This window comes from Protopterus annectens, chromosome 10.part0, assembly GCF_019279795.1.
Source record: "Protopterus annectens isolate FY-2018-M chromosome 10.part0, PAN1.0, whole genome shotgun sequence".
Taxonomy (NCBI): Eukaryota; Metazoa; Chordata; order Ceratodontiformes; family Protopteridae; genus Protopterus; species Protopterus annectens.
The window spans coordinates 585,326,223-585,352,841 of record NC_056744.1 but is presented as its reverse complement, the minus strand read 5'-3'; positions in this window follow the sequence as shown (position 1 = coordinate 585,352,841).

Below are 26,619 nucleotides of genomic sequence, written 5' to 3'. Positions count from 1 at the left end.
CATTGTTATAATTCAGTCCAGGTATTTTGGTCTCTCGACATCCGCATGTGTGGGCATTTTCCTCTCCAATGTCCTGTTTCACTACAATTGAAGCAAGATCAATCAGCTGAGGCTAGAGGGACACTGCCACCTCATTGTTGCCAAACAGCTGCACATTGTTTCCCTCAACCAGCACTTTTACTAAATCCTCTAGCAATTCCTCTCCCCCTTCCCCTGCCTCTGCTTCATCCCCTTGGGGCTTTTAATTGCCTTAATTGCAAAGTTAGCAAGATTATTCTCAGTATCCTTATTCATTTTTTCATGATACTTAGTACAGTGATTTGCAGCACTTAATAAGGATTACAAGTCCTTTTCCTGCAAGTCTATAAGCACTTGCTTTATTTGATTTTGTATATGGGCTTGCAGACCCTGCACAAAAGGAGCTGTAATAACTGGCTTATCTTGTTCTTTTGGATCTGGTATTCTTGAATGTCTAGCAAATACTGCTTTGAGATGACTCAGATAATCTGCGGAGACATTGCTTTACTTTGCTTATATGCATGTATCTTAGACCAATCTGTCCTGACTTGACACACTTCTGTAATTTTATTTAACAAATTTGTCCTTTTGTCTATAAGTGTATTTCCTATGAGTGTAAAATCTGTTATTCCAGCCTTTTGAAGCAACTGTTTTTTTTTTTTTTTTAATCATCTGAAGTGATTTCCAGAAGCAGATGTGGTAAATCTGTCAAAGTAGGGTTAGAGCATTCTATTATAGATTTTAGTTTTTCCTTAAACCTTAATGTGTCTTTTCTAATATTTGGAAAACTTTGGGATACAGTATGCAAATCAGCAGGGCTCCAAGGGTGATGAACAAGCTCTCTATTATTAGCATCCAATATTTTTCTAAGTGGTGCCAAAATATCCTCTCCAGAGGCAATGGTCTCTTATCCTACCCTATTATGTGAGTGTGTGTGATAAGTCACAGGAGTGCCAAATGTTAATGCTCCTGTTGGAGAGGCAGAAGCTTGTTGAAAATGAGAAGAAGAAGAAGAAATCTCCCTGATTACAGATGCCTGTTCTGAAAATAAGGGTAGTACTGTGCTGACCTGGCTTCCAACAGACAGTTAACTGAACTGCAGGGGTGAAAGAAACAGCAGAATCTTGTACAGGAGCCATCCATACCAGTAAATATGGAAGTGCAGGTACAGTAGCTACTGGAGGAATATCATTCTCTTTTGAAGTTTTTGCTTTTTGGCCATCCTCAGTTTTTCTTTAAACTTGCCAAGGCATGATAAAGGGATCCATTTTTACTGGTCTGTACTGCCTTCTTAACCTCTTTTTACCTGCTGTAGCAACTTCTTATTAATATCCTGTCACCCCCTTAATGCTGATATTTTTCCTTTTTAGGGCTTCAGTGTAAAAAAATAAAATACTGTCCATTGTTCCTCATTTTTTCTTTTACAATAGTCCTCAAATTTCTTAATTTATCCTTATCATCAGTTCCATTAAATGGAAATACTTTACCAGTGCAATTTTTGGTAAACCAAAACCCTCATTTAATACTTACAACTTTCCTTCCCATAATTATGATGCATAAAAATGTGCAGGTGTTGCCTTTTCAGGGATTTGATCTTGCTTAATTAACCTTGTTCCCATTTTTTCTATTCAGACTTACCTTGCAGATGCTGGATTCTGGTAATTTAGCAAAAATTGCTACACCAATTTACACACCATTCAGGGAGAGAAGGGTATGGATTCTTTCATTGGGCAATGACAGAGGAAAGGTTTTGATCAGTCTTTTTCCACAGCACCCCCTTGCTTTAGTCGAATCATGAGCTCAAAATGTACAGATCCAGCATTGCGACTGGGATAATGGAGCAGATGGGTACTCTGTTCAGAACTGACCACTCTTTTGACCCTCTGAGTGTACATTCAATCACACCTATATCCCAATATGCTATGAGTTCATAAAGTTCATTTGCCAGCACACACAAATCTATATCCCAACATACTATAGGCTCATGAAATTGATTTATCAGCACACAAGCCTATGCTCCAGCAAATTATAGGCTCGTGAACTTGATTTAACTTTAACCTGATCTTTTTTCTCCTTTTTTCACTCACACATTAAACAAGACAAAACATCTCTCATGTCTCTTACCTTTTAGTCTTGAGAAACCGCCCTTGACACAAGGTGCCTCCTTCTGCTATCATTTTTTCTTTTTGTTGTATATGCACAGATATTAATAAACTTCTCCTCATTTCCTGTTGGGTCCTCTCACTATTTCCTTCCATACACATATCATACAAATTCAGTCATCCAACAAAACAGTTATATTTATTCACTCATTCTACTCTTTTAACTACAATCATTTAAATAGAAAAGACAAAAATTCCCACAAATCAATTTTCCCACCTAGTCTAGGATGTTTGCACAGCCTGTATAGTTAGGTATCTGAATCTGTGACTATTACATACAAAGCAGCAGGGAATTCACAGAAGAACTTTCTGTGCTGTGCCCTTGCAATTTATTCCAAGTGGCCCTGCAGCAATACCAACATTCAGAATCCAGGTCTTAAGGCACCAAATGTTAAAGTACAAAATTAAATAACAAAGAATTTTAGTTTTAGTCTCAGTCAAGAATAACACTTAAGGATGTGCAAAATACTTGTTTATTCCTTAAACAGCATTGAGAGACTGCTGCCAAGATTTTCAGATCAATCTTAAAGAATTATGTAAAAAACTTCATGTATATGCCTTTTTATTAATTTCATAGATGCAGAACTTTGATGTAACATTACTTTTAACAAATCATTTAATTATTTTATGTCCCAGTGATCCTTGCTTAGAGGTTCATGTAAACCCTTTACAAATATGCCTTTTAAAATATATACTACCTCTGTTTAAGATTTATTGGCCTTCAGCTTTATAACATTCGGTAGCAGTATACACCATCTTACAGACATCCTTGCAAAGCCTGTGAAGGCCAGAGCATACTGTTGATTAATCTGGTTTCCACAAATACCCAGGCACAATTCATTAACTTTCTAAAACTAATTCTTAAAACATAATATAACATCCCTTAACTCCTTCAGCACTTGCTTTGCCTTCACTTGTCTGTCAGTACACTATACAACAAAAAAGAAACTCATTAACTCATTTGTAAGACAGCTGAAATATAAAGTTATTACTTATATGAAACTTTATCTTACATAATCATGCATCTGATTTTCAGTTTTCCTTTGACATAAATGTATTAAAAAAAAATTATTTGACTCATTTGTGAAAAGACTACAAGTTAGTATGCATTTTGTGAAGAATAAACATGAGATATAATAATTTTCTATAACACTAAGAAATGGAAATCAAAGTCTAACCCAACTGTACTAGAAGTAGTTAATATAGTAACAGAGATAAAACAACTGAAATTGGGATCTTTAGAAAAGGGTAGAAGAAAATTACATTAAAAAATGGAAATTGTGGGAGCAATACATGAAGATGAGGAATGTGGTTTATAAGATGGTAGGATTTGAATAAGCTATGTAATGTTTGACTAACAGTGACTGGACAGATTATAAGTGATGTATAATGTTTGCAACTAAAATTATGCTAATATGGTTTGATTTCATTTATATAAATGTATGATTGCCTATGTCATATGTGATAATTTAATAAAGATGTTTCTTGTTTAATACAATAGAAAAAAAAAACCTCAGGTGTGAGTAAGCACTTAAAGCTGAATTCAAATACACCAGAGAATGATTAGAGAAAACCACCACCAGACATTGAGTCTGCAAAAAGTCAGATGATAACCTCACTGAAAACAGTATTAGATCAATGCTACTAGCAGTTCCATTACCTAAACCATAAAAAAGTAAAATCTAATGAGTCTGCATGCAAGATACACCATGTGTTCTACAAAGTCCATTGCATCCATAAAGGCAAGTAAATCTCAGGAAAAGATTACATCTTGGCTGTTTGTAGGGTACTGAGTAAGGTAACAGGGCTTTGAGTTGGTTCATGTAGGGCATGTTGTTTAGACCTTGTATCATTTAAGGAAGGTATCTATGTGGGTGTTCCAGTTGTTGCATGTGTCTGGACCAATTTATACCAAAGGAAGCATTTTATTCAATGATTGGCCTAATGAGGGCTGAGTAAAGTGGGACAATGGCATACTGGGGACTAGACACAATCCCTTTGCTTATAAGCTGTGCAATATAAAAGGACTTTCTTACAACAATGGACATGTTAGGTCACTGTCCACATAAGGTTCCAAATCCTGAACAACTGGCAACAATTAGGGGTGTATTGTCAATCTGGTAGGTCCCTAAGGTAGATGACTTCCCAAATGATACAATAATGCATTTTTTTACTTTTAGTTTCATTCCATGATTTGGGAACCAGTTTTTAAGACATGAACAAAAACAAAAGCGAAATGTAAATAATGCTGGCTGCTTACAGACATTTCAGACATAGCTGGACATGCTTGTAAATGACATTCCAAAAGATGTATGATGAGAATTTTACTTTTGAGTTGTACTGCTGAAATAAATGGCCCTGATTTGCTTAGTAATATTGTGGGAAGGGAACTGTACTAACCTCTTGAAATAAAAGTGATGAAAGTAGAAAGAAGAGGGACACTGAACATCCTTATTGAGAGAAATTGTAGAGAAAGAAAGAAAGAAAGAAAGAAAGAAAGAAAGAAAGAAAGAAAGAAAGAAAGAAAGACAATCCCATCTTATTTTGATAGTGCGTACCAAACAGTTTTGTTGGTATTCTCTTACAGGTTGATAATGTCAAGTTGAGTCATATCACAATTAAACACAAGTTTAGTAAGTAGCTCAGATTGCCCTCATTAATTTATGTACATACAATCAAGCACACAATATTAGCCTGAACAGTAACAAAAGTAAATATATACCCGTAGGGAGGGAAAATGGTGGGTGCAAGATAGCATCCAGGGCCTGGAAACTGAAAGGGCTTAAGTTCATGTTTATTTAGATTGAGTGGTTAATTCTTAAATAGATTATCAATCAAAATAGTGCATATTGAACACTAAACACTAACACTGCTTGAAATGGAAATGCATTATGCTGAAATACACTACAAATTTACATGTAAAAATATCAGTTCAGTGTTGTTATAACTTTTCAGAATATTGGCATACATAGACCCAGCCTGTGAAGTGTATTGTACCTAAGATGTTATCAATTCTTAAGAGCTAGGAACTTCTCAATCTGGAACAGCCAATCTATTAATTCTAGGAAGTGTGGATCTGTTTGGGTTCTCTCAGAAGGGTGAGTCAAGCAATATGATAGAGCTGTCAAAGTGGAAAGGTTATAGGAAAATGAAAAATCACTGGATGATAGCTTGGTCTGGAACTGTAAGGTAACAATCTGATTATTGGCTCATCAAATTCTTTTGCTTTGCAAATAGCAATACAAAGAGCAGGCCTGTGGGTAAAGTCTCTATCAATGCATCTTTGCCAAATAGTCATTGATAGCTGGGAAGACAAAAAGGTCACAACAAGGATTACTCCACTTCCTGATTATTACTTTTGCCACCTGACAGAGACTATTTAGGATCCTTAATCATTATTAACACAACTGGATCCTCCTGTATTATATGCCATAGACATTTTTTATGCTCAGCTACAATGACTACAATGGCATCTCTGCAGAACAAGTAACAATGAGATCCTCCTGTTCAGTTGGGCAGAAACATAGAGATTCTGAACATATTCTTTCAAAGCTTGAAGACAGAGAGAAAGAAAATGAGTTAGGGAACTGCATTAATTTCTAGGACATTGTGAATACTTGATTTCTCACTGACCCCAAGCCCTTGTACTGCTTGGCCATAGCAGTTTTCTTCCCACTGAAGGAAAGACATATCCATAGTTATTGCAATTTTGGAGAGACAAACTACAAAGACTTAACCAGTCTGGTTTAGCCAATCTCTAGAAACAGATTTCTCTAACATGTAGCTGGACTCATGATCCATGTATTCAAAGGAAATGAGTCCTGAGACTGTTCAGCCATAAAGAATTATTGTAGCATCCTCATATGGATCATTGTACAACATGCCAACCAAAGTACTACATTGGCTACCTTTAAGGGTGGGTGCGGCATGTGGTCACACCAGACTCAAGATTTTTGTAAGGTCTGGAATGCAGTAAAAACTAAACTGACAGAGGTTGTACACTTGAATGGGGAAAGCATGTTCAAAAATCTTTCCACAGGTACACATATACGTCTTGATAGCTAAAGAATAACCTAAGAAAGTCAGGAGTTATGATGAAGTTAGGTAAAATGCTACAAAGTTTACAATAATCCCCAAGGAGTCAGCTTTGGGAAGCAGATTTGTCCTGTGCTTGATCTTACCTTCCAGCCACTAAGTGGTAGTTTCATAGAAAACAATATTGTCCCTTGCAGAAACAGGTGGGTCACCATATTTGATATGCACATTATTAATACAGAGTCCCGCGGTGGTGGTGCTGCGGTAGCATTGTCTCCTCACTCAGACGCTGTCCAGTTCAATTCTCAGCTACAGCATCTTCTGCGTGGAGACATGCATGAATGGGCATACCTTTGTTGAAGGTTGTGCGTCAGGGCTGGTACCTCGGCATGTAAAAAATCAACTACCAATCATTAGCGGACCGGAGTTCCGCTGTGGTGACCCCTAACTGGAAAAAGCCGAAAGACACAACAACATTATTAATACAGAGGATTTAGGTAATGCTTAAAGGAAGAGTCCTAATCTAGTAATGACTTGCACTTACATGAAAGCATAAAAGGACTGTTTTCTGATTGTGATGTGCAGACGAGATTCTTAAAGACATAAAGATCACATTCTGTCTATTGTGGCCAGTACAAGAAGGGGAGACTAAAATATCACAGAAAAAGGATTCCTTTAGGATAATGGTGTTTATGTGGCCCAGGTCAAGTATGGGTCTTTGTTTCCACACCTTAATTGGGAACTGAAAATAATCTGGACTTTATTTATTTATTTATTTTTTTACTTCCAACATAGCTGTTTGAGAAAATCTCTACCTCCTTTCTTGCTACAGACATCTGTCAGAATAGAATGTCTGGTAATGGCAGAGATGGGGGGTAGAAAAGACAGCTTTTGATGATATATTTTGATTATCACTTCCCTTATCCATGTCTCTATTTTTGGGGGTCTAGGTAGGGTGTGGAAGAGGCACTTCCCTTTGAACACATAATTTCAAGGGAGTGATAGGACTGCAAGTCAGGGCTGTTGCTGTTTGCTATGAGGTTGCCTTTAGGCTCCTTGAAAATTCTGAGAATGTCAGTGTCTGGCCAGCACCAATTTAATATGTTAGCAAATGTGATTTGATGACTTACAATGGATTATTGTGGTTGGCTGTGTGGGTTTCAGTAGAATCATGGTCCCAAATGACACCTCTGGGGACTTGTGATATCAGTGAGTATAACAGTAGCTTCACACATGCAGCAGAAAGGGTCTGCCCATTACCCTTCATTATTCCAAGTGAAATGTGGATTTATGGGCTCTGTATTATAACATCAAAGAGGCGTTTAAGCGAACGCCTCTTCGTTGACACATAAAGACCGATCGCACTAAAGCGCGAACAGTCAAAACAGAAAATTCTTTCCCTAGGAAACAATTAGTTTGCTCAAACACACACACACACACACACACACACACACACACACACACACACACACACACACACACACACACACACACACACACATATACCAACTCAAAGATCGCACTATAGTGGAGAAAAGGGCAATATTGTGTAGTTGGCCAACTACAATTTTGCCCTGTAAAGTATTCAACGAATCACTTAAATGTGTTTTGATGAATATGTGTCGCTTATTTGATGTTCGATATTACAAGGTTTCGACGTTGTAATATAGACCCGGATTTCTGATCCAAAAAGGAATATGCATTTAAAGGATGAGTCTGTGAAGTACACCTTGCTGTTTTCCACAAAGAGTGTGTGTTATAGCCAGGATGAATGACATATGGCTATGTCACATCCTACTATTTTAGCAGAGCTGTCCATGATATCACTTGTCTCAGACTATGCAATTACCCATTGTGGAAGCTGTGGAAGGATAGTTTAATTTGTTCTTGAGGTCTCTAACAGCCATTTCCTGAATAAAATGTATTTTTATATGTTTCTCTATAAGTGCTGCATTTGAGTCAGATAGGTCAAAACAGTGTAAGAAACTTCTTTGTGTGGAATATTTTCAGTCCATATATTTCTATTTAATCACTCTATATTAATCAGATCAGGCAACAGTAGTAGAAGTAACAAACTTAAACTCATCTTAAGTCAAAACAAAACAAAACAAAAAATAATAATAACAAGGATTCCACATCAGTAGTTAATAAAATACTGTCAGCTTCCACTGTAATGTTTTTTTATTTTCCTCAGAAAATCCATTGAATCTCTTATGTATGACTTACTCTTTTCTGCTAGAGGTTTCAGCAAGTAATCAAGGTAAACGGCTGTGGCTTCAGTAAGGAAACCTCCACTTGCTACCACTGGTCTATAAGGTGGGTCTTCTCTGTTCTTGTGTGGCTTTGGTATTCCAAAAAAGTAAGGTAAACGTGTGCATGGGCTCCATAAATAATTATAAAGATTTTCAGTGATAAGTTTTTCTTCCTATAATGTGGTGGTTTTATTTTATTCTACCAGTTGGTTTTAAATACCGTTTTAAATCAGTTGTAATTTAAGTGTATATTTTGTTTCCATCATCATACATACATTTTTTCTTATTTTTATTTATTTAATTATTATTATTTTTTTTTTCTGGTTCTTTTTTCCACTTTATTCAAAATGATAGCAATACTAACTAATTATACAATTATATATATTTTTATAGATTGTTTTTAGGGTTCTTGTACACAGACCTGAAGAAGTCTAGAAGGACAAAAGCGATCTTTGTTAACAATAGGTTATGAAAATAGAAATTGATTTTTACATGCAAAATGTATATGTATATATTTATATATATTTTTTGATTGCCAAATGAACTAAGGTTGATATATTTCCAGCCATGTAGTATATTGTCTTAGATAAAATCACAGACTTAATAATCTCCTTAATAATTTGGTTAAATAAGAGGCACCACATCATTATCAATTTTATTTAAAGTATATGAGGGTTATATTATTATAACAGCTACTAAGTAGGGCAGGACCAGCTGGAATGTCACACTGATGGGGGAAGGGATGTGAATTTAACATGTGTACCAATAACACTTTGTTTTACAGCACAATAAACTACTCCCATGCCTGATAAAAAGTATATATATTTAAAAAGCTTGTGAGGAAATTATTACTCTATTTTTGTTTTACTTGGATCGCTTGTCTATGTATTTAATAAATGATTTTCGACTGGAAACAGGCTGCCTGCCTTACTTGGATTACTTTTGAATACTTAGTAATGCTGTACAATTATATATTTTCTATTATTATTTTTTTGTTTTGTTTTGTTTTGAACTAAGATGAGTTTAAGTTTGCTACTTCTACTGCTATTGTCTGATCTGATTAATATACAGTGATTAACTAGAAATATATGGACTGGAAATCTTCCACACAGAGAAGTTTCTTACACTGTTTTGTTTTTGAACCCACTTTACTTGTTTAGTGGGTTGTTTTGAGACTTCGGGGATACCACAGAGATTACTTGTTTTTTTAGTCAGATAGGTCAATGCCCTCAGTGATTACATGGGTTATATGAATGCATGTTTTGTCAGTATATTTAAAACTTTAGATTCACTAGATCCCTATATTTATAATTTGAGAGAATGGGTAGCCAATGATAGTGTGGAGGGGGCTAAATTACTTTTAAAGGGTCATTTTCAGACTGTCCCATCTAGTTTAGGAGTTTCTGCTCAAAGTTAACAATCCTTAGGGGGATGGAATATGTGATTATCCTTGTCACTGACACATGCAAAAGTGTCAAGATGTTCAGTTGTATAGCTGAAGATATCCTTTATTGTGCAAACCATGAGTGGAGCCATGCAAGAGGACTGCTCTGTTGTTCTACAGGCTTTTTGGCGCCTTGTATTTGAAGAAGACACTTCTTATGGTCTAAGGATCTTACTAGGTAGGTGTTCTGGGTGACCATATAAAGCCAAGTCATGAAAACAACAGAGTTCAGTGGGTGCTCTTGCTTCACCCCACTTGGCACCATCTATATGCCTTAACTTATGAGTAAATTTTTATGTAAATCTCCAGTTATCTAGTTAGAATGTGAAGGAATCTAGTGTAATATTTTGTTTGACATACAATAAAGAGAGTGAGGGATTTTCCATAGCTAAGGGATTCTTTGGTTGAAGAAACTCTCTCCAGGAGAGGCATTGTTTATGTTGCAATGAAGGTTGTGCCCTTTAGTTTGTTTTATTATTAGCAGTATTTCTGACATAGAAGTTTATTAGTACAGAATCTTTCATAGACTTGGAGATACAGCAGAGCTCATGTTATAGTTACACCTAACCAGGACGTGTTTCTAACTTATCTGGGTAGCAAAGGGAACTTAGTCCTTTTTTTTTTTTTTTTTTTTTTTTTTGTAGAAGACATTGTTGTCTTTGCATGTGGGCAAAATGTTTGGAGAGGCACGTAACAAAATGTGCATTCAATTCTATGATTAGTCTGATGAGTGAAGAACAGGAGGAATTCTTAAATCCTTGGACCTTGAGGATATATTTGCCATAGCTATCTTGGGACTTGATGAAATAGCTTCTCTATTTAATCTGGAAAAGTATAAGGATTTCCAAACTATAACTGATATGTGACATTGTCAGTGATAGTACCAAGATTTTTAATGTCTATAGGGATCTTAAACAGGGTCGCATTTAAACGGTAACTGATACTATAGATTTACTTTGAAAATGTGACTGCTGCAAACTTTTGAGATTAGCTTAATGCTATATTTGGTACATGAAGTACTCATTCTGGAAAGGCTCACCTGGAGGATATGATTGCCCATGTGGACGGCCATAATAAAACCCAGTTTACTGTAATCTGAAAACATGGTTAGCCACAGATTTGACATCTGCTTTACCACTGGAATAGTAGATGGAAAAGATGAGTGAAACCAGGAAAGAGCCCTGAGAAACACTATTAGTGACATGCCTTTTATATGAAAAATGTGCTACCAACTGATACTATCTGCATTCAGAGATCCAGTTTGCAACTCAGCATGCACCACAGGACTTTTCATTCAGACTATTGAGTTTGTTGATAATGCCAGCATGGGAATTATATTGAAGTGTTTCTCTAAGTAAAAAGTATGGACAGAATAACCTTTGTTAATAGCATCTGTTATACTTTCAAATAAACTAGGAACATTAACAAGAACATCTACCTTTTTCAAATCAAGACCAATTATTTATTTATTTATTTATTTATTTATTTCAGTGGGTCATTTTCAGACTCACCCTGGAGTGTACAGCCAAAGTACATTTTTAGCGCTTACATGAACAATTAAAAACATTTAGGAGGAAGTCTTGGATGTTCAGATTACTTAATCCTTCTCATCTGAGCTGAAGGACAATAACGCTAGTAAAAGATAGAAATAAAATAGTAATAAAGTGCCACAGAGAGATATTGTGAGGGACAGAAGATGAAAGGATTAGAATGAGTAGCTGTACAAGAGGGATGAAAGATTATGGGAAGTTGGAGAGCCGATGATGTGTGGAGTTAAGTAATGGAGCTATTGTGAAAGTGTTTATAGTAAGCCTGGTTAATAAGGCTGAGTTTCAGTTTTTTTTTGAAGTTGTTGAATGAAGAGATGGACTTTATATTTTCTGTAATGGATTCCCACTTTTTGATGCAAGTAGTGAAAATCTGTTTTTTTTGCCTTTTAGACTAGTAAAGGGTGTTTGAAACTGAAGTGAGGTTGTAAAGAGGTCTGAGATTTTAAGTTGGTAGAAATTTGTCTGGAATCCTTAGAGCGAAGTAATGGAAGCTTTATTACACAATGGGTTTAAATAGAGGTGGGCATAAAAGAAGGTTATTTATTTGACGAATTGGGATCAATTTAACCTTACTAAGGGAATGACAATAGTTTTCTCATTTCAGAGATAGGATGATAAATCCTCAGATGTTGTTAGCTATAGTTTGTAGGGTGGATACGTTTTTGTTGAGAAAGTTGAGAAGAGATGGAGTCTGTATTCCAGTGGGGAAATGGACTCCTTTCCCAAATGCTGCACTGGGTTGAGGAAATGGGAAATCTCCTTGCTTAGAAGAGCAGTTTGTTTTATTTGCTGGATGTGGTGCTAGAAGTTCAGGGTTGGGTCTAACCAAATGCCCATGTAACTGCAGTGGGGCACTGTCTCTAGAAAGATGTTCTGGTTGAAATAAATGGCCCACATTGATGTTTTTGTGGTGTGCCAAAAAACATGGCCTTTTGTTTTATTACAGTTGAGGTTGTGAGCCTCTAGCCAGTTCTTTAGAGAGCTCAAGACTTGCTCTAGCTGAAGTTGGAGGGTGAGCAAAGAGTGGCAGGGGTGTAAATCTCCATATCATCTGACTGTAGTATTATATGAAGTTGGAAGATTCAAGGATGTGTTACTCAGTTCCATTGTTTATAAGACTGAATTTGATTCATCCCATGATTTTATAGCTGATACTGATAACAATAACAGGACAACAGTTATCAGACCACTGATGAAACTACCCTTCTGGTGCACCATCATGATAGCTGGCCTCCTGTAATCCATTACATTCTCAATATGCTTTGTATTGTCTGAGTATAAGTGCTAAGTAGAATGATTCTTGACTACTGCTTTCACATGATAGTCAAAATAGAGGAATTATCAACCCATGTTCCAAGGACCCTACCTACATTTTCATTTTTTTATTGAAGCATTGTCTATACTGTATGCTTCCCAAGTGTGATAATGTTGCACTTTTTATTAATTTATGCACATAGGTACATAAGCAAGTAATAGGTTAGCTGCCCTTGCTGGCCATTGTAAGCCTAGTCTTGGATACACATGGGTCAGCTCTTAACAGTGGATAGGGAGTCTGTTCCACAGCAGCAGTATCTTCTGGGAGATACACCTGTCCTTCCAAAATATTCTGTTGATGCTGATAGGATTGACTATTTCTGATGCTATTGACTAGATGATGTGTAGTAAATCTGACAGTAATTGGCTAGAGATGCCTTGTTTGCCAGACACAGGTCACCTCTTACCAGTCTGCAGGGTACCAAATTTAGTGACAGGGCTTTGAGTTGGTACAGTTTACAGTATACCAGATATTTACAAGTGTGGTATTACAGGAGATTTGACAGTTATCTGCAAACTTGATTTGTCAATGATCTTGATTCCTAATCTGAAGACTGGAAAAGTCAATGCTGAAAAAGAGGAATCGTAATGTCGATCCCTGGTGAATACCACTAGTTACTTTCTCACTTCTGATGATGCACTTGCCACTGAAACTGTGTAGATTCTGCCTTTTAGCCAGCTTGCTATTTATCCTTCCACACAGGGATATATTTTGAGGCATCTAGCATACCTACAGGCCTGCATGAGGCTTATTTGGCCAGCTCTGGATATGCCATGTGAACAGCAAGGCCATTATTGACAGCAGATAATCATATTCATTAGAAAGGAACTTCCCTTCACAAAGTTAAATAGTTGAGTGATGAGCCTAATAACATTGTTGATATCATACTTTATATGATTAGTTATAATACATTCCACAGCTTCACAGATGAGACTCATTAGGATTATGGATCTATAGTTTCTGAGGTTGGTAGAAGGGCCACCCTTATCTATCGGGTAATATACAATAACGGCTCATTGTCATTAAAAATGAGCATGCTTATTGGACAGCCCAGCCAGCGTGTCCATTGTAAATTGAGCACATACCAATGCTATGGAAAACACACCAAAATATGAGGAAAAATCAGGTGCGTTCAGGAAAACTAAAGCAGAAACACATTTGATTGTCTCCATATGTTTGCACTGTCTCTATGTCTGTTTTAACACTTAAAAAGAAATAAACCAATAAACAAACAGCAATGGAGATTCTGTTTTCTCCTTTGCTTCTCCGGCATTAATGTACTCTCCAAGTGTGGGAATGTAAGTCCAAAACATATGCACAGTACATTGATATAGTGAAGACAGCAAGGCAGAAGACAGAAGACCCCTTGTGCAATTGCATTGTTGAAGAAAGGTAAGTCATTTTTTTATCATATAATGTTATTGTATAAAAGCAATAATTCATTCCTGTTTGTGGGTATATAAGGATTTAACCACTGGTGGCTTTCTTTATTCATTCCGGCTCCCCCCCAGTGATCACATCATGCCATCTGTGGGTAAATCCTAGTATAACAATACATAGTCATGGATTATTGCTTAATTATCACTGCAGTATGACAAACTTCAGGGATAAAAGTTGTAGCATAATTTAGGTTAGAAAGTCTGAGGAGTTTCTGTACAAGGACATGCATATTATTATTTATTAAACATCTGAGTACATTGTTAGACCTAAGCAAGAAATATTTTTAGAAGTATTTGTAGACTTAAATAGCACTTTCACTACATGTTCCATTGGATTAAAAAGGGGTTCAAGGGATTTGTGGACAGTGGGCAGATGTCTCTGAGGGTAAAGTTAGCACTGAATTGGTTTGCTAGTATACTTGTAATATCTAGTGGATTGGAAATGGATGTACCATTTCAAATGAGTTCAGAGCAATAGTCAGTTTTGTCCCTTAGTTTCCTAATGTAGCCAAAGAAGGATTTAAAACTGTCTTTAGCTTCAAATAGTAACTTAAGTTCTTTGGCTGCTTTAATAGAATTAATATTAATTTTTCAAGTTTTAGTAATATTTTGATACTATGCTTGATATGAGGAGTTTTGCATCCGTTTTGTCATTTTAAAGATTTTTTTTTTCCTTTTGCTGTAAAGTCTGTTTATGTGGATGGACAACTAAGGTGTTTGATTTTGAATTTCCCATTATATTTTGCCCTGGTAGTGCAGACAATTCTATAAATTTTGATACCTTGTCATAGAATTGAATTAGGTCAATACACTTGAAATTACTGAATTCAGATATATCTACAACATGGGCCATATAGATTTTGAAGGTGAATATCACAAGTTTACAGTCCAATTTAAATAGGCAAGGTAATATCAAGGGAGCAATACACAAAGTGCCATTGTCAGTGAGGACAAGAATATTATGTCCTCTTATCTGTTTATTGATGATCTCCTCCAGTAACCTTTTTATTTAAGATTATGAACATCTGAATGTAACTTACTTTGGAGGTATAGGTGTTCTAGTTTATTGAGAGGTGCTTAAAGTCATGCAATATAATTGAATTCTTGTTTATAGGGAGTGCAACCAGTACATTTAACAATCATATATGATTATCAGGTCACACAAAGAAACAAATGGTGCCCCAAGTTGATAGTTTCTCCTTTTCAGAGTGTTCCGGTCCCTGGGAATTTGCCTGAAGATGATATGGTCCTTGACAAATATGAGAAGGCCACAACAGTTGCCAACAGGACTGAAGGCATGCTTGGTGCAAAACAAAGGTTTGGAGCCAGTGCTCCCTTTACATTTAAATCAAATTTTAGTAATTACATAAACATGGTGGCATTCCAAATGCAGGAAACCATCAAGATCAGGCAATTTGTTGTTGAGATTTCTGACATTGAGAAAAGCCATCTTAATATGAACAGCCAAAGCATGTGTTTGAGGAAATTGAGTATATGATAGTCTGTATGCAAAATGTACTGTGAATTGTGAACTCTGAATGAACTCTGAACAATGAAGAGAATGCTGAACAACAAGAATCTGCCTAACAGCAGGAAATGTGCCTTTTATGGAAGTGCATCCGATTTTCTCTTTTTGCCTAGAGATATGATGATGTGAATTGTCTTATGTTTATGGGTAAACCTTTGATTGGTTAATTGCCCTGTGTAATAATCTAATTGGTTCAGTTTCATATTTTTGTACTGTCAGCACTATTACCAGTACATAAGCTTGTTTATTTCCTTGTTCTGGGAGTCTCCCTGGTACTTTCCATGAGGCACCCGCACATGTGTAATTGTAGTTAATAAAAACCACTGAAAGAGAGAAAGAGCTGTATTCTTCATTTACAAAGTAATGTAAAACTTAACACCTTTTTGTTTAAGATTATGAACATCTGAATGTAACTTACTTTGGAGGTATAGGTGTTCTAGTTTATTGAGAGGTGCTTAAAGTCATGCAATATAATTGAATTCTTGTTTATAGGGAGTGCAACCAGTACATTTAACAATCATATATGATTATCAGGTGACACAAAGAAACAAATGGTGTCCTGTAAGAGGATATAAGTTGATAGTTTCTCCTATTCAGAGTGCTCCGGTCCCTGGGAATTTGCCTGAAGATGATATGGTCCTTGACAAATATGAGAAGGCCACAACAGTTGCCAACAGGCCTGAAGGCATGCTAGGTGCAAAACAAAGGTTTGGAGCCAGTGCTCTCTTTACATTCAAATCATGTTTTAGTAATTAATTAAACATGGTGGCATTCCAAATGCAGGAAACCATCAAGATCAGGCAATTTGTTGTTGAGATTTCTGACATTGAGAAAAGCCATCTTAATATGATCTACTTTCAGGGTAGGTATCTGTTACATTGGACTGGACTTTGCCTAAGAAAGATACTATGGGTAAGTAAAGCCATTAGTCAGTGTGGGGAAAGCATTGGAGCAACAGATGCAGGTGATCCTTTATGAAGAAAGTTGGATTTAAAACATCTCATCCCATGCTAACGCATACTGGGATGACACCGATTATTTAAACAATTGTTGAAACCAATTATCTCTTCATTTGTTGAAGCCAATTATTTCTTACTTGTACCTAGATATCTTTGTGCAAAAGAAAGGATTCTTCTCTGGACCAAAGTCTTGCCTGGCTTTATCATACATATGGAAAGCTCTGAAACATCTTTCTGCTTGCCTTAAGGTTTTGCACCCCCACGTTATTCACTCCCACATACCCCACCACCAACTCTACCACATTGTATTCATAGTTGTCAGGTAAAAGTATAAATGTTGGCACCTGAAAGAGATCTGACTATAACCCTATCTTTGTCCAACCTAGTGAGTGGAAAATTTGTGAGTCTAACTCAAGAGTCAATAATCACTAAGACATTTTTGTTAGCACAGTGATTTGGAGTAGCAGACTGTAAGAGAGTGGACTCTTGATGACTCATTGTAGGCACGCATGAATGGCATCAGATGTTAGATTTTTTTTTTTGCCAAGACTTCTTAGTCTGTGGCAGAATTAGTAAAGATATTTACAACCTCAGCATAAGACATTTGGGGATTCAGAGGCAGGAACAGAGGCAGGTAGAAGATATGGACATAAATGTAGTTATAATTGTAGACAATGAAGGAATAGTGTTTAGTTGTAATGATTTTAAGATTTTTAATTACACCCATTTAATTTTAAATATTGAACATTTTACACTGTTTGAAAGAGATTGTACATTTATTCCCTCACAATATACTGATTTTACAGACTGTGTAACAGAAATTTAATACTACATTTAAAAAAAAATGCAGAAGCACCCCCTTTGGGAAAAAACCCAACCAGCATTTAAGAAAAAAAAATATTTTTGTACCTGACCCTCATCCCTAATTTTAAGCCTTTGAAAAGGTGTGTAAGCAGGATATCTGTAAAAAAAAAAGAATAACCCCAAAATATACGGGTAGCACAAGTTAAACAAGAATGGGAAATTGCTATTATATTCCCTAATAACAAATAAAAGTATTGTATACTGTATAATATGATTATCAGGTGACACAAAGAAACAAATGGTGTCCTGTAAGAGGATATAAGTTGATAGTTTCTCCTATTCAGAGTGTTCCGGTCCCTGGGAATTTGCCTGAAGATGATATGGTCGTGACAAATATGAGAAGGCCACAACAGTTGCCAACAGGCCTGAAGGCATGCTAGGTGCAAAACAAAGGGGGTGACATCATGATTTGTGATGCCATAGATTATCCAGGTGCTGGGTTTTCCCTTTTGCAAAGTGATGATACTTATTTGCAAACATCTATAGCTTGTAGGAAGTTGGACATACAATTGGAGGATTCATTATTACAGGATACAATTAGACGATGTTTATGCAGTAAAAAAAATTTAAATCCAGTGATACCTAATATTTTTGGTATCCCCAAAGTCCACAAAAGTAACCTGCATCCTTTTGTTAAATGCATTGCAGCATAAAATTCCAAGACATACGTATCCCTATGCTTTCTTTGACAAATTATTAAAAGTGATTTTTAACACACAGACATACATTCTCAAACATACTTTGGATTTTTGAGGTAGAATTAATAACAATCTGTGGAAGAATAAGTTACTATATATTTTTAAACATCGATCTTAAAAATGTATTTACCTGTATGACACAAAGTACAGGTATGGAGTATTTCTATGAGTCATTATTGGGGTGTAATTTTCTTACAACCCTGGTCATTAATCTTTTAATGGAATGTGGAATTATAGTTTGCAAAACAAACATCACTGGAATTACCTGTTCTAAAGAATCAAACCTCACCTTTGATATAAATAGGGCCTTTTGGAGAGACAGGTATCTATACCAGAGGCTAAACCTTCTCTGGAACAGGCTTCACATCCAAGTGAAGCAGAGTTCCCCCTACCCCAATTCAAGTGTAACTTAGACAATTGGATAGGGAACAGGCAATTCATCCCTGGTTTGGCACATATGTCTGTAATGGACACAGGCAGCCTGTAAATGGTTCATCACCCATGCCCTTGCTTATAAATGTTTCAACTCCGAAGCACCTGCTTACATGTATCAAAAATGGCAGAACTCGTCAGAGATTTGGGATGCATGTCTAGGCTTAAAAGGCCCCTGTGGTGATTAGCCTAGTACACCTATGAAGCTGTGAACCTATAAAAGTTATCCTTGGTGTCTAGTGTCCCCGCCCAGCAATGTTACAGGAGTTGCTCATCAGTCTAGGGGATCATGCAGGTATGACAGCACCTACCTCCACACATACACACTCACACCCCTCACATATTAATTCCATACACATATAGACAAACAGCCCATTCTCCAAATGATCACACTCATGGATACACTCACACATAGAAACACCCACACATGCACACCCACACACACACACACACACACACACACACACACACACACACACACACACACACACACACACACACATGCATGCATGCATGCACACACACACACACACACACACACACACACACACACACACACACACACACACACACACACTTATCCCCTCACTAACACTCTACTGCAATCTCCCAGGCAGACATGCACTCAAATATGCAGCCCCTCACATACACACATGCGCATCTACCCCAACATTACCTGTTTACTAAACTCTCCAGTACTTACCTCTACTATGATGGGTGAACATGAACTTTTGGGTGTCTTCTTTACCAAAAGAAGTCATGAGCAGCCAGACACATTACATTACTTAGCTGAGCTATTCTCCAAATCTCTCAGTTGTATAAACCCTGTATTGCAGATAGTTCCAGGGGAGTGGGCATAGCTAATTAGCATATGCATCTCCCCCAGAATTCCTCATGAGCAATTACCATGATCACAGGGTCAGCCCTCCTACGGTATTGCATGTCTTCATGTTGCAGCACTGTGGTAGGGCTGTCTGAATCAGAAACTATTACCTTTAGTTGTTCAGTTCATGTATATCTCACTGTGACCTTTCTGAACCAGATCCATTGTTTATGTACATATTAATGTCAACACATACATTTCTGCATAAAACAAGACATATCGAGTAAGTAACAAAGACACCCTTTTATCAGACATCTATAATTCACTAAGTCATTTCACCCTTGAAAACTGGTGGCACTTAAATACACCTGACACCAAAATTGTGTACAATTCAGATTATTCTCTCTGTTACCTTCATGTATCTCTTTTTTGGTTGGTTATCCTAAAATATTAAAATAAATGACTGTATTATAATGTTTTCACGTAATGCTGTGCTGATGCAATGCACTCAAACAATTGCTTTCAGCAATAACATAAATATGTTTGTAAATATAGCTGCAAAGCACCCTAGTAGTTTTACTACAGAAAATTCCTCACATCCGCTGCATTCTGAAACATTGCTAATATATTCAGAGATACAATTAAAATAAATATTTTTGTAAACTAGTGCTAAAATATGAAGGATATTGCACTATGTGTCTGCTCTGTGCTCCATGTTCACAGCTAAACGTTCATTTCTTAAAAGAAGCAGTAGACAAAATTGTACAGTCACTATTCATTGCATGCTTGAAACACATAGATGAATAAGCATTTCTATCCATAATGATCATAGCACCACCATTTTCTGTCTTCATTATGTGAGTGTTGGTACTGGCTTGTATATTGCTCAACAAAACCCTTTGATGCTTGTTTAAAATATAAAATGCCTTATTAGGTTTTGCAGACAAGATATGATGCAAGTCAACGTCATTTGGTTTTTGCAAATGCTAAAATTGCAGAGTGTCAACTACTGAATCATTTATTTTGGATGAGATGTTACAGTATTTCAAAGACAGGTTTATTAGCATGGGATTGTCTAGTGGCAATTGTTAATAAAGGTGAGACTAAAGCATTAAAAAGAAGAAGAGATCAGAATTCAACATTATCAGCTGCTCTTTAGCTATGCATTTAAAACATATGATGGATAGGAACACATTCAGAAGCTTGATTATTTAATAACTGAAGATTATTATTGCTAGGATATTTGGCTGAGAAATTAAAACAAAAAATGTGCTCATTTATTTTTAAAAAAGTTTATTTGAGACTGAAGAAGGTAAAATTCTACCTACTATATCAAGTTAATAAGTAATATTTAGATGTGAAATCTGTATAACAGGCAAACAAATAATATTCTCCCAGATTTACTATTCCTCCGTGCAGGACTAGCTTAGTCCTGCACAGATGCGGACGTTTAGGAGCAAGATGGCAGTGTGCCATGCATAGTAATGAGGTGCGCTGCCTGAGCTCCTAATATTACATGGATCGTGTAAGAGTGCAGGGGGCGTGTCTGAGAGCAGAACTCTCAGAATATACACAGACAACACAATGAAGAACAGCAGAAAGGGGTAAGAAATGAGTGAGACCGCTCATAGGTGTCCGCATATCCCCACAAACAGTCCCCCTCATGTACCGTATACAGAAATAAAATGAACAAACCCGTTTCTTTTTTTTTTTTAAATCCGAGTAAAGCTAAATGTAGGTGCGCGGGTGTGCCCATCGCTTAGCTACGGTTAATGCAGCTTAAATGGCTGAAGAGGATAACAAGGAAGATATATGCAAATGAAGCAGAATAGCAATAATGTAGTGGGCAGAGCATTTGCCTTGCGAGCAGGCATTCCCTGTTCGAGTCCGACTGCAGCACATTCCATTTTCCATGGCAAAGCACATTATGACTAATATTTATGTTGCATAACCCACTAAATAACAGATATTTATGAACTGAAGCACTGCAGTAAATGGACATGTGAGGTGTCAGTATCATAATGAATAAAGCACTAGTAAGCAGGTTTAAGCACCAATAAGCAGTAGTAAGCATATTTAAGCACTAGTAAGTAGGTTAAAGCCCTTTTGCGTGGGTGTATGCAATGCGCACACAGGTTAAGTAATTCTGAAGCTAACTCTCTGTAAGCATATGTAACCGAAGATTAGTATTGCTTACCTTTGCACAAACCCATGCAAACCAACTTACAAATGCTCAAAAGTGCCTTAATCACTCTGTATCCAATGGCCCTTGTTCTGCCCATCAACAAAATGAACAGCCACGCAGGTCTTGAACCTAGGTCCCTATACACCATAATAACAGTAGTCAACCACCAAGCCATCACAGAAGTACAGAAGAATGAGGTATCAGCAAACAAGTCTTCACCATAGTAAAATCAAACTGAATCTGTGAAAGGAATCAGTATACAGACATATGTGCCTTAACCCACTACATAACATATATATGTTTACTGGAGTACAGCAGTAAGCCTAACAGTGAGGTGTAATTGTAATAGAGTGTTGGAAGTCCCCAGTAAAACACAAGGACCCCATACAGTGTACGTACACATGAATCATGGATACCAGGCATACATATAAGGTGTAATGAATAATAAATCAATGCCAAAAAGGAATTATAATGCAAAGTCTAATGATAGCAATGCTAGGTATTGCACAGGCCAGCTTAGGAGGTGTAAGCAATGTGTAGGTAAGCTAACTCAGTGTGTCCAGTGGTATATCCCTTTAAACAATGCCAACACTAGGTAAGCAGTTTCTCCCATAGCCTAGCTTTTTCATAACTGGCCAATCTCGGAAAAGTGTGGGAAATCAGCCCTACTTAAACCCAAGAGGCAGGAATACATCTCATAACTGGTTGTAGCTTCTCCTTGCAGGCACCATGTCAGGAAGGGGAGAAGGTGTGCACTTTCAGGCACAGTGCTGGTGCATCCAGGATCCAAAATCATGGCAATACTCCTTGTCAAAGACCATGATCAAAGACTGCTGCAGGGCCAGTACCAGGGCTCCCAATATAAGGCAGAGGCCTGGGACCGTCTCGCCCATGACCTCACCAGTGTCACTGGCATACTACAAACTGGTGAGTAGGTCAGGCATCACTATGTTGACCTGAAGTGGCATAAAGGGGACCTCTTGGAGCAGTGGATCCAAGAGGATAGAGCAGCAGGGGATGTTCCAGTTGTGTGTAAATCACCCCACTATGTGTGTAATAATTGCCAGCTCATATATATCATGGATAGGTATGGCTAAATATTCCTCTTATGTCCCCCACAGCTGCAATGGAGCGGGCCACGAACCAGGAGGCCCACATCAGTTGCCTGGTGAGGTTGCAACATGAGGCATGTCAGTAATACTCATGCATTTACTGTCATAGGAAATAAAACTAAAAGTAGTAGTAAATCAATTGCCTATATAAAACCTGTATTGTTCAAGGCAAGTACTGCATACACCAGAGAATATGGCAGGAAGAGACTCATATAGCTTGTATATAAATAAAAGCGTAACGGCCTGACAATAAAGGTCTAACTGCTGGACTGCATGTGTATACTCTGGTATAATACGGTAATGTAGATTTGCAATTGTGTAATAGTACTATTGTATTAAGCACTGTTACCCATACCGTGCACCATAAATTGAATGTGTAGGAATGCCTGTATATGATTGGTATAATCCCCAGAGGCCATTTAGCACAACTGAGAGACACATAGACAGAAAACAGGAAAAATGCAGACAACAAAACCCAAATAGCACATGCAACTGAGATGTGAACTGTTGTTTTTTTTAAAACACAGCCATGGTTCGAATCCTGCCAGTGGTAGTAGTCTGCATACAGAATCATACCCCACAACTGTACAGATATGTCAAAAATATCCAGTAAAGTGGCCCATATCTGTTGCCTATCAACCTGTCCCCCTGGGAAATCAGTGTGATGATCCCAAATGTATAGGCAGCAAACAGGAAATACAACTGATTGACACACATCTATGAGGACAAAGCTGGCACACTAGCAACTCCCCAAAACCTTATGAGACTAAGAAGCCATGTATGTCCCATTGACACCCCAACTTGTCAAGCTGTGGCCAGAGTGTGTACAGTAACAGAGTGAGATGTATGTGCATAATAGTAATGTGGACTCTGGTACTGTGTGTGGGAACATTCAGGTAGTGCTAACAAACATTTCTCCTACAGGTCTGCCAGATACCAGCACTGTGCCCAGAAAATACAAGAATGATACCCTGTACTGGGATTGTTTACACTGGTATTGTATGGCATTGCGACTGATGCAGTTGCTCTGAATAATGAGATATTAAACATTACTATCACCTACACTGTCCTACAAAATATTACTGTCTAGGAGATCTGTATAAGAGTGTTGTAATACAAGGTCAGAATGTAAAAGCACAGGGGATTAATAAGACAGAAAGCAGCTAGGAGATATACAGCAATAACTATATAGCAGACACAACTGTGATGGACAGTGTTTAAGTTGTAGCAGACACAGCTGTGGCCTGAATCCTGGGAGTGGATGTAGGCTGCATACAGAATCATACAACTGTACAGATGAGGCCAATACGTCCAGTATATGGTCCCATAATCTGCTGCCTGTCCTCCTGTCCCCTGGTAAGTCTGTGGGATGATCCCAGATGTTTAGCCAGCAAACATTGAATACAAGTGATTGTCAAACATCTATGAGAACAAACCTGTCATTGTAGTAACCCCCAAAACTGTTAGGAGAGTAATATGCCAAGTATGTCCTATCTACACCCCCATGTCGACAAGCTGTGACCAGAGTGTGCACAGTAACATAGTGCGATGTATGTGCATAATACTAATGTGTAATCTGGAAGTTTATGTGGCAACAGTCAGGTAGTGCTAACAAACATCACTCCCACAGGTACTTCGGATATGAACACTGTGCTGAAAAATAAAGACCATTATAACCTGTACTGGTACTGTTCACTCTGGTATTGTAGGAAATGTTGCAGTTTCTCTGAATAATAAAGTATCACTGATCACTGTCACCCACACTGAGCTACATAATATAACTGTGTAGGAAAGCATGTATATGTGTGTGTGTCAGGTCACTAAAGGCTGAAGAGGGCAATATTCTAGATGTGTCCTGGCACACCTGTATGTGGTCAACACATGGCCAGAGTCTGTGCAGAAAGAGTTGGATAGCTATGTGCACAACATCAACCCAGAATCTTGGAGTATGTGTAGAAACAGTTAGTGTTAACAAACATTCCCTCCACAGGTATACCCGGTAAGAGGTGCATACTGCAGGTAAAACCAGATCATGTCTAATGATGACAACAGCCATATCACTGTCCAAACTAAGGCTATAGGGTAATGTAGTAAGACTTGTAAGGTACAGATAACAGCACTGACTAGGAAAGCAATGTGGACTACAGGAATATACTAGTTGTTGATTGACATCTTTATCCCCCCAGCATATCTCCAACAATAATCAACATATCCACCCCAACTGGTATGTAATGACACCTATGTTCTGATAATGTCCAATTGTTTGATAAATATTTAAATTGTTCCCATGCATGTGCTATATTAAATTATTCCAACATTGGTGGCATGGTGCCATCAATGTACCTGCATGCTCTTCTTATTACCACTGTGGTCCCATATGTGCATGTGTTCTGTTTTCTATGCAACTGTTCCGTATCTGGTGTCTATGCATGCTGTTATACCTAACCCTGGAATGTGTTGACTATTACTAACCCACATATGATGATGAAATCTTAACATAACACTATAGCACGTTTGGGAAGGCCGGTTCTAGTGGACCCTCCTGTCCCACCTCATCTGGCCATGGCACAGAGCACCAGCATGTCTGGGGCCCAACCCAGGACCTCCCTGTCCATTGGTCCTGCACCACCTTTGGGAAGTGGGCGTGGACAGGTACCTGTCACCCATCGCCAGGTCGGGGTCATGGTGTGTAGAGAGATCAACCAGCAGCTTGGTGATCTTCTATGCCAGCTCAAGGGCCACATGTCGCAACTAGAGCATCCGTCTGACTCTGTGACTCAGAGCCCAGCACAGCCACCATCGGGGCTGTGAAGGTGCAGTGGTGACTGCCCATGGATGGGGACCTCAGTCCCACTTTTTCCACTAGGAGACTCATGGGCTTCCAATTTCCTAACACTCCTCCCCATGAAGGTGTTTACCCCCACATGTCATATACCACACCTGTATGCATCTTGTTTGTCTTGTCTATTAACCTACCCAACCTACCTCCCTAAATATACCTACTACCCCTCCCCAACATCCCACTCTCACCTGAAAAATTAAAGGGTAATCTGTTCCCGAAAAAGAATCTCACCCCATACATAGCTGTCCATTTCATACACGTGTCCACTGGACACATGTAATCTGGTCTAATTGGCATCACAACTTATTATTGTTGTCCTCACCTCCTCCCAGGGGTTTGAATGTCCAAATCTACCTCCAAATTCAGTGTACATGCATAGCTGTTGCTGTAGAAGAAATGGGCAGCTATGGACCTTCCCTACACCCTTCCTAGGTATTTTCCCTACTGTCTTTCCCTCTTTGTGCCCCTTTCTTCACCACTTTCCTATTAACCCCTTTTTCTTTTCTTTTATAGAAATTAGTGCGGGAGTAAGTGGGAGTAAACACTTTTAAGAAGCAGTAAGCAGGTTTAAGCCTGTTTGCGTGGGAGTAAGCAATGCCTATACTGGTTAAGCAAATTAGAAGCTAACTGAGTATAAGTAACTGTAACTGGAAGTTAGCATTGCTTACCATCATGCAAACCCGCGCAAACACACTTACAACTGCTCAAATGTGCTTTAATCACAAAGGCCCTTGTTCTACCCAGCAACAAAATAAACAGCCTCTGCAAGGCTCGAACCCAGGACCCTGCACACCATAGCCAAAGTGATTTACCACTAAATCATGTCAGATATACATAACACTGATGTATTCACAAAATATCATCCAGCCCAGTCATTCAACGGTACAGGGAATATATTCCAACATGTAGATGTATCGAGTATGTAAATATATTAATATCTAAACAGATACACCATATCTAT